Here is a 10,660-nt window from a genome sequence, read left to right as displayed (position 1 = left end):
AATTCTTTGTCGTCTCTCTTGTTGATAGTGTGCTCCATTCTCTTTATTTGTTGCAATCTCCTCATTTGTCAAAACTTTTATTTTCTTCTTTCTCTTTTATTTTGATCCCATGTTTGCACCAATTATGAATTTAAACTGATAGCTTGCAAATTGTAGATGATTCAACAAGAAAACGTAATAATTGTTACATAAATTCACTGTTGTAGTTTGAAAGTGTCATTTAATCTATGCAATTATTGGTAAGTTCTTTGTGTTGCAACTTTTGGGGCCCAACGGGTACTTTATAATTGGGTACCTGATTGTATAAACAATCAGGTACTCAATTTTAAATTGGGCACCTGATATTTAAATAAGTGAATGCCCAATTTTTAAATAATTAGGTGCACAATTATTTAGATATCAGTCGCCTGATTTTGATAATTGTTAAATAAGAACCAACCAACCAATTTTTGAATTGCAAATTGGGTGTGTGATTCTAATGCCATGGGTAGGAATTTGCACCAGGTTTTTCTTTGGGGAAAGACATGACATAGGCTTGGTGGGACCAATCCTATGCCTTTATGAACCAAATTTTGACCAAAGCATTTAATCAAAATTTTTAGGGATTGTCATGACTTTTTTATGGTTCTCCCCATTGAACTTCTTGATAGTAAAAATTGTTGGAATAATGATACATTTTTCATTAGTTACAACACTTATTTGATTTTGAATGCTTACCGAGTTCATCACTCATTTTACAGTTCATACCAAGCATTCGTTGGTTACCAGGTATGTTCAGCAGTGTTTACCGAGTCAGGAAGGTAAACGAAAGTTTTAGTGTTTACTGAGTCAGGAAGGTAAATGAAGGATTTAGTGTTTACCGAGTCAGGAAGGTAAATGAAGGATTTAGTATTTACTGAGTCAGAAAGGTAAATGAAGGATTTAGTGTTTACCGAGTCAGAAAGGTAAATGAAGGTTTCAGTGATTACCAAGACAGTATTCAGTGCTTACCAAGTGAATTGAAAGAGTTAGTTTCTACCGAGTGACACAATGTTTACCGAGTCACCAGTGGTTACCAAGTTCCAAGCTACTCATAGTGATTAGTACGGACCGAGCCCCTACCTCTACCGAGTGCATGACGATGCCGTGTAATGTAGTGGATACCAAGTGTAAGAAGGTCACCAAGTAAGTTTGAGGAACCTGAGTTTTCTACTATCTGGCCGACTTAGTAATATTTTGTCCTCTTGTGTTTGGCCGACCTTGTTGTTGTAAATATTGGAATGGTATATATGTAATGTATTGTACCATTTACAAATGAAATAAATGAAGAGGAGTAATAGTCAAGCAAGAGCGAAGTAAGAATGTAATTGAGCGAATTGAAAAAGAATCAGCAGCGAAGTATTCAGCAAGGTTATCAAGGAGCAGCAAAGATATATCCATCACATCAAGTGATCAGTACATAAGATCTAATCAACAAACTAGTTGCAAGCAGATCCACTGCTTCATCCTAATAGGTGAATCAGTTTTGTAAATCCTTTAACAGGGTAGACTTAACAGTCTTATGTAAATCTCCTAACAGAGTGCATACTTCATTGTATGTTTGTAAATCCTCTAACAAGGTGGATCTAGCAGTCCTACTTGCTCCTAACAGGGAAGATCACCAGAAGTGATCACTGTAAGCCTTAACCGGCCAACTTTATACTACAGTATTGAATTTTCGTGGGCATCATCCCCACCCCAGTTTTACTTTCAATTTGAAAGGTTTTTGGGTCACCAAATTAGTGTTTTATCTTTTCATGCGTTCAAAAAAGTAGATGAATGAATGGTGAATTTGTTATTATGCTGAATTGGTTTAAATTTTAAAGCTTACTGATTCACCCCTCCCCTCTCAGTAACATTGTTAGACCTGAATATTTCCAACAATTGGTATCAAAGCTTTTTGGTTCTCAGGACAGAGCTTGACAGCTTGAGCAAAGATCAAGGACAATGGAGATATTCAGACTTGACAAAACTATTGAGAATGAGAAGCTAGATTTGGAGATGGCCATGGTTCAACTCAAAGAAGCAAAGGAACATCTTTCTCAATCCCTAAAAAGAAGAAAGGAACTTGCAAGACAAATAAATGACCATTTTTATGTTGAAGAAAGGATTGAAGATTTGTTACCATCAAGTAATTCAGAAGAAGCTGACAAAGCAATCAAAGAACTTTTAGAAAAGAATGGATCTCTGCAAGAAGAGGTAAGAAAGCTTAAAAGAGAGTAAGAAATATAGTCAATTAGGCTATGTGAAGTTTTGGAACAAAGAAACAAAGCACAAGAAGAATTGGAAGATAGAAGTCATGAAACTCAAAATCAATCCCTTGAACATGAAGATCTAGCAGATCAACTATCCAATGCAAATGAAGAAATCAGGATTCTCAGAGCACAAAATGAAAGTCTATAGAATGACTTGAGAATTGAGAGACAAACCAATTAAAGCTTGGAAAATGATCTAAAAATTGAAAAACAAGTCAATGAAAGGATGATGAAATCTCAAGCAGACATGAATCAATTGAATCAACAAAATGAGCAGAATTTCTATAAGAAAAAAGGTAAAGCTGGTCTTGGATACAAGGAAGAAGGTGAATCTTCTGAACAAGGTACTCAAAGGAATCAAAGACCCACTTGTAATCATTGTGGCAAGATAGGTCATACATCTAACAAATGTTGGAGTAATGGTAAAGGTAAATTCAATGGAAAATGTTTCAATTGCAATCAGCATGGTCACAAAGCCAATGAATGCAAGGAGAAACCAAAGTTTGAAGGCAAGTGTCACAAATGCAAGAAACAAGGACATAAGGCATCTGAATGTAGATCAAAATCACTCAATCCAGCAGAACAAATTGTCTGAGCAATATTTGGTTGGGATTACAATACTTGGTGTAGATGTCACTATTGTGGAGAATATGGACACATAGGAACAAACTGTAGAAGGCATCACCTAAGGAAGAAAGATACAACCATAAGATGCTATACTTGTACTGAACTTGGTCATATAGCCAAGAATTGCATGAATATAGGAAAGATTGAAGATGAAAAGAAAACTAGAGCTGATAATATTCAAAAGCAAATGAAACAACAGTGGATTCCTAAGTCTACTGAGTAAGAAAATTCAAATGATGGAAATGTCACTCTAGAAATGGGTGACTCCACCATATCTAATCAAGACTTATCAAGAAGGATAAGGGACTGCATCTTCAAGCCATATCCTCGGCAGTTCCAGAAAGAAGAAGTGGAAATGAAAAATCAGTATTGTAGATACAAGTCATAATTCACAGTGTTGCATCTATCGAGTAAGGTTGGTTTTCAGACTTTACCGAGCTTGGTCAGGAAGATAAGAAAGGTTTTGTGTGTTCACCAAGCTGCAAGGTTTATCGAGTAAGTTGGTGACTATTTATAAAACCCTAATTCTCATCTGCCTACGTACCCGAGAATTAATGATAGGATTTTGATCAAAAAGGTAGGATTTGATCTCATTTTTCACCCCAAATTCAGAGTTCACAGAGAAAATATATTTTCAAGTGCATCCAAGCGAGTTCAAGTGATTTGAAGTGATTTTCCAGCAAAGAAATTGTGTTACGAAATTGTTCTCTCACCGAGTAGCAATGGCATCCGCAAGCACTAGTAGCAGCAAGGCAAAGAGAGGTTTTGAAATGCTTGTGAAGGGAGTCGAATGGAAGGCGCCCAATTTCAATATTGTTCCTGCCATCGCTGAATCACTCAACCCACATGGAGCTCAATCGCAGATCTCTCCAAAGGTACTTCTAATCAATGATATTCGTACTCATTTTAAGTGTACTGTGCAAGAAATAGGGACACTAGATATGGATAGTACCCTAATCGAGTTATGCGTGGATGGAACCCTAAAACCTAAGTTCAAACATTTGGAAACCAAAGGCTTAAACCATATCCCGCATCTGCCAAGGAGTTTCCAAGTGAAATGGGTGAGGTATATCTTAAGCCATGTGCATAATGGACAATTGTGGTTAGAACAACCCATCCTCATAACAAAGAATATGATCCATAAGATCACGGGCTTACCAATGTTGACCAAAGCCAAAACCACCAAAACCCTAGGTCGAGATGACCTCTAGAAATTAACCCAAGCTGAATGGGATGGCAGAGGTTTAAAGCTCAACAATGTTTCAGATATAGAACTAAAATTTGGTATTTGTGTTATTACATACAAACTGTATAGTTCCAGCAGGCTGAATAGTGTACCCTATGAGGCTGTAGATTTGGCATATAAAATTGTAAAGAAAAATATGGAGTTTGACCTAGCTGATGTGCTATTAAAACAATTCAATAAAAACATGGATAGCATAAGGACTACAAAGACAAACCCTTGTAAATTTGGTTCTTTGCTAGTTTGTTTCCAATTTTGTATCAAATAAATGAATTCATAGTAGAAATGGCTATGAATTTTGACAAAGTAATGGATAATTATTTTGAAGATTTCAAGGAAAGGATGAACAACAGATTCAGAATACCTCTAAAACTTGTTGAAGAGTATAAGGATGATGTCTGTTTCATGGTTGACTGTGACAGAGTCTACATCCAGGCAGTCAAACCCCGAGTGGCATGGGTAAAACCATTTCCCTATGAACTAAATATTGATGATGCCAGAGACATCATTGAGGCACTGGTAAATGAACCAGTGGATCCCAAGTTGCCTGCATTTGGAACCTATGAAGAGGCTAAGGTTAGAATAGAGCTTGAAATCAAGCTTCCTCAAGCAATCTCTAAAGGAAAGAGAAAGATAGAAAAGCTAAAAGCTGATACTGGACCTCTTATGCTTACCGAGGGCAATGATAAGGATGAAGAAAAAGAAGAAGAAGAAGAGGAGCCAGAAAAGGAAGCAGAACCAACAAAGAAAAAGGGTAGGGTAATCTTCACCAAACCTAAAAGGGAAACTTCTATAGTTTTCTCCAGGAGAACAAGATAGGGGAAGAAGGAACCTGTACTCATTAAGCCTCCACTCACATTTGAGGCAAGATTGAAGCAATTAGAAGCAAGTGCTAGCTTCACAAACTTTAAAGCATTGAAGTTTGAAACCAGAATAGAACAGGAAAAGATGCAGATTGAGGAACTGGTACTGAACAAGATGGGTAAATGAAAATACTCACCGGATCAGATAGCCTCTCAGATCTCCAAAGAACTATTGGAGAGGTTGCAATCAAGATGGGAAGCTGCAACCAAGACTGTCAAAGATGTCTATGAGCAGACCCTAAGGAATCTCCTGCCGAGTCTCATTGATGTTGAACTGAAGACATCACTGAAAGACCATGAAGGTAACATGATGATTAGATTCCAAACCTATTTGATACTTGTCAAAGATATTGAGCATGTGGTAAATGATGCAAAAAACATGTGGAAAAACATCTATCATCTACACAAATCTAGTGATGATACTGTTGAAATCAAGGACATTGACAACAGCGATGATGATGATGATGATATTGAAGATATTCTAGGTGATCTCCATTCAATAATGTTAGAAGTTGAAGAAGAAGCTAGAAAAGAAATTGAGGAAGAAGAAGCTGAAAAAGAAATGGAGGAAGAAGAAGAAGATGAACAAGACAAAGAGGAAGAAGATCCAGTAAAAATTGCATCTGATGTCATTGCCTCCCTTCCTCACTCTCCACCAAAGACTATAAAATCTACTATGGAGATAGGATCTTCAAGCAAGATTGTGAGCACAACAGAGACATCCATTGCTCAATTTCCTGTAGTCTCCTCTCAGCTCCAGGTTTCTACAATACAAGTGCGAGGCACTTCATCTACCGAGCTGGCAGTCACTTCTTCAGTTACCGAGCTTCCAAGCACATCATCAGCCATCGAGTCATCCACTGCAGTAGCTACTTCACCGAGTATATCTGTCCCACCTGTAGCTTGTACAGTAAGTCTTCCCAGTTTCTTACCAATTTTTTCTTCCTCAGCCACATTGGCCCCAATTTTTGCTCCAGTCAGTTCTCCAACTATAAATATACTAGTATGTACATCATTTTTGAGTAGTACATCATTTTTGGGAAGTATATCAAGTTTTGATATAGCCAACACTTCTCTTAGTTTACCTTTAGTTGGTCCCATTCCAATTTTGACAGCCAGTCCAACATCATCAACTATTGTTTCAATTTCAAAGGGCAAAGGTGCAGTCACTGTAGAAAAACCAAAGAGATACATGTTTTCCAGTAAGGCAGTAGATGAAGAAATAGATCTAGATAAGGACATTGTCATTCCTAAGATAGATCTAGATACTGCACCAGTTGATGAAATGAGAATGATCAGTCAGCTATTAGAGCAAAAGGCACATCAAATGCAGCTAAGGAATGAAAGGGACAGAGAATTCAATATAATTGAGAGTGCTAAAAACATAATAACTGAGGCTATAGGTGTTGATGTGGATTCATCTCAACACATTTTGTTACAACTAGAAGAAGTGGTGAATAAATTCAATGAGGATATCTTAGGACAAGAAAAATTAATAGAGAAAGCAGAAAAGAAATTTGAATATAAGGTGCTTGAGCACATTGCTCAGCACTTAGCAATAAAATAGGTTGAATTAACCTCAATTTTGTCTAACATTGAAAATTCTTTTAATAATGTAACCTCACTTTTTGCAAAACTTTGTGATGTTACCGAGTATAGAAAGCAAGTAAAAGAAAAGTTGAATAAAATTGATGCGGATATGAAGGTCAGTGCCCAAATGCTGCAATCTGACCACAGTGCAAGTTCATCCCATCATCTGAGAATCAAATTTTTGTCAGAGAAACAAGCAGAATTGCTGAGAGAGGAAGCAAGGATCAGGTCTACTCTGATTGACATCTAGAATATGATCCTTCCTATCATGAACACAATGCAAAAGCACATTGCATATTCAAAAACATTGATCCATGACAATAATTTCTCTGTTGTAGACCATGTGATTGAACTTTCTGCAGAAGTTCAAGTAGCTCTCTCCACATGTAAATTCCTGCAAGACAATTGGGATAAAACTCTGCAACTAATTCTTCAGGTACATTCTAAGTTTATCACACATTTTGGTGTCTCCATGTAAATACATTCTTTATTCTTTGGCATTATTGTCAAAAAGGGGGAGAAAGCAATATATAGAGGAAAATCAGAAAATCAGACACAAAAGGGGAGAAGGTAATAAAGTAATAAAAAATAAAGTCATATAACTCATGTAAAAACCTTGTGTATATTGTATGGGGGAGTTATATGTAAGGTAGCCCATGTATATTCAGCACACAGCACAGCAGAATCAAATCAATTTTGTCAGATCTTGTATATAAATTTTGGCTCATAAGTGTTTTTGTCACTAATGCCAAAGGGGGAGATTGTTGGAATAATGATACATTTGTCATTAGTTACAACACTTATTTTATTTTGAATGCTTACCGAGTTAATCACTCAGTTTACAGTTCATACCGAGCATTCGTTGGTTACCAAGTATGTTCAGCAGTGTTTACCGAGTCAGCAAGGTAAACGAAAGTTTTAGTGTTTACTGAGTCAGGAAGGTAAACGAAGGATTTAGTGTTTACCGAGTCAGGAAGGTAAATGAAGGATTTAGTATTTACTGAGTCAGAAAGGTAAATGAAGGATTTAGTTTTTACCAAGTCAAAAAGGTAAATGAAGGTTTCAATGATTACCAAGATAGTATTCAGTGCTTACCAAGTGAATTGAAAGAGTTAGTTTCTACCGAGTGACACAATGTTTACCGAGTCACCAGTGGTTACAAAGTTCCAAGCTACTCAGAGTGATTAGTATGAACTGAGCCCCTACCTCTACCGAGTGCATGACGATGTCGTGTAATGTAGTGGATACCGAGTGTCAGAAGGTCACTGAGTAAGTTTGAGGAACCTGAGTTTTCTACTATCTAGCCGACTCAGTAATATTTTTTCCTCTTGTGTTTGGCCGACCTTGTTGTTGTAAATATTGGAATGGTATATATGTAATGTATTGTACCATTTACAAATGAAATAAATGAAGAAGAGTAACAGTCAAGCAAGAGCGAAGTAAGAATGTAATTGAGTGAATTGAAAAAGAATCAGCAACGAAGTATTCAGCAAGGTTATCAAGGAGCAGAAAAGATATATCCATCACATCAAGTGATCAGTACATAAGATCTAATCAACAAACCAATTGCAAGTAGATCCACTGCTTCATCCTAATAGGTGAATCAGTTTTGTAAATCCTTTAATAGGGTAGACTTAACAGTCTTATGTAAATCTCCTAACAGAGTGCATACTTCATTATATGTTTGTAAATCCTCTAACAAGGTGGATCTAGTAGTCCTACTTGCTCCTAACAGGGCAGATCACCAGAAGTGATCACTGTAAGCCTTAACTGGCCAACTTTATACTACAGTATTGAAGTTTCGTGGGCATCATCCCCACCCCAGTTTTACTTTCAATTTGAAAGGTTTCTGGGTCACCAAATCAGTGTGTTAATCTTTTCATGCGTTCAAAAAAGTAGATGAATGAATGGTGAATTTGTTATTATGCTGAATTGCTTTAAATTTTAAAGCTTACTGATTCACCCCTCCCCTCTTAGTAACATTGTTAGACCTGAATATTTCCAACACAAAAACCCATAACATGTCTAACTATTCTGATTTCAAAAATATAAATTTTATACTGTTATGAGTTTATTTTCTATTAACTCATTTTTTATTGATCAAAAGGTTCTCTTAAACATAAAATAGTGCAATACACTAAAATTTTAATAACTATTTTAATTTTTCATATTTCTTAAATTAAGTTACATGTCATCAATCTTCACACAATTATGGTGTTCATAGATGAGAGGTTTTAGAAATTAGCTTTATTGTCAATTAAACATTAATGAAAAAATATTCATTAAAAATTTTAAGTAAATTATTCTCATCAATATTTGGTCTGTTAGGTAACTTTGTTTAAAATGATTCACAAAAATTCATCTAGTTTTGTCAAATTATGGTGTTTGTACATGACTATTGTATGGTTCTGAAATAAGCATTTTGAAAAGTTGTTCTTAAAGACCCTTACCAAAAAAAATTCTATTATATGGGTATACAGATAAATTACATATTCAAAAAGGAGATTTCAAGCACTACAATTATTCTTTTGAAGTATTTTTATATTTAATCTCTAAATGACTCAAATTTTTTCATCAATTGATAAGATATTTCAAAAATAGGAATAACACTTCCACTTTTGCCGAAAAGTGAGACCTGAATTCTTGTACTGACTCCTACCCTCTTATGTATGTTTTAGGACCTCACCTGAAGACATCCTCATAAGACATGACATCTTATAGTTCTTTAAAGAATGATTAGGACATCCCCCAAATACATCCCCTTAAGACATGAATATTAAATATGAATATAAGAAATATACATACATTCAATATGAACATAACATGTGAACATAAACATGTACATAAGACATGGACATAAATATGAATATTGAAAACATGCATACATTCAATACAAACATTACATGTGAGAATAAACATAAACATAACATACATGTACAATATAACACATGTATGAAATAACATGTAAAATAATACATCTAGAGAAACATGTACCCATATGTAATGTCTCCAAATACTATATATAATATCTCCAAATAATATATAAAACATGGACCTCCACATCAAATGTATCTAAAATACAGTAAAAATGTTGCCATCTAAAATGTATCCAAAATAACATGTTCTAGTCAATAAAATGCACATCTAAAATAATAAAAGTATTGTACATATAGATGTAGATTAACTACACCACCCTTCTAATCCATGACCCCATAAAGCTCTATGATGTGCATCTAAACTTTGTGTGAAATGAAAGAAATACATACATACATGTCAAATTAGGTTTTTAAATTTTTTTATAGAGCTATATAATTACAAATATTACATGTATATAAAATATATAAATTTTATACCTCTAAGTCATTTCTATTGGGATTTGTAGGTGTCTGAAGATCACCAAAATGTAACAAACTATCAGTAAGATCCTGTACCACATATGTGTACACACATTTAAGTTATATTGAATTGAATATGTATGTCTCTAGGTATGTATATGAACTCAAGTATGTATAAGTATAATTATAAATTAATTGAAAACTAAATTTAAACATAGATATATTTATCATACCATCATGTAATTCTTTGTTGATCTACTTGATATTTGAAATGTGTAGTGATAAAATAGGGTCAATGTCTAAATTAGTTATCTCACCTATAAGCATAGTGGTAAAAAGACACCTGTGTACTATGGGGGCTTGCATAATTGGGGGGGGGGGGGGGTGTTCTATAGGAGGTGTTGTAAGGGGGCAAGTGGGGTACTATAGAAGGTTTTGTAGGGGCCTAAGAATGTAGGGTGTTGTAAAAGTTGTTTTAGGGGCTTGAGCAGGACCAATTTTTGTAGGTGTAGAAATATCATCATGTCTCTATGAATCATGTGATCCACTTGTGTGTAAGATAATCTACATGATGTGTATACTAATATCACTATGACGAATGCTCATGACTATCAATAAGGCTTGATATAAACCAAGAAGATCACTAGATAAATATATGTCATAAAATGAAACACATGCACATATGATAGAGAAGAACCTTATATTGGAGAAGGTATGATTCTGTATTTT

The sequence above is a fragment of the Cupressus sempervirens genome, chromosome 7 (genome assembly GCF_028749045.1).
Source record: "Cupressus sempervirens isolate cs-2001-9-10 chromosome 7, ASM2874904v1, whole genome shotgun sequence".
Lineage (NCBI taxonomy): Eukaryota > Viridiplantae > Streptophyta > Pinopsida > Cupressales > Cupressaceae > Cupressus > Cupressus sempervirens.
The sequence above is the reverse complement of the archived record's forward strand: the minus strand, read 5'-3'. Positions refer to the sequence as shown.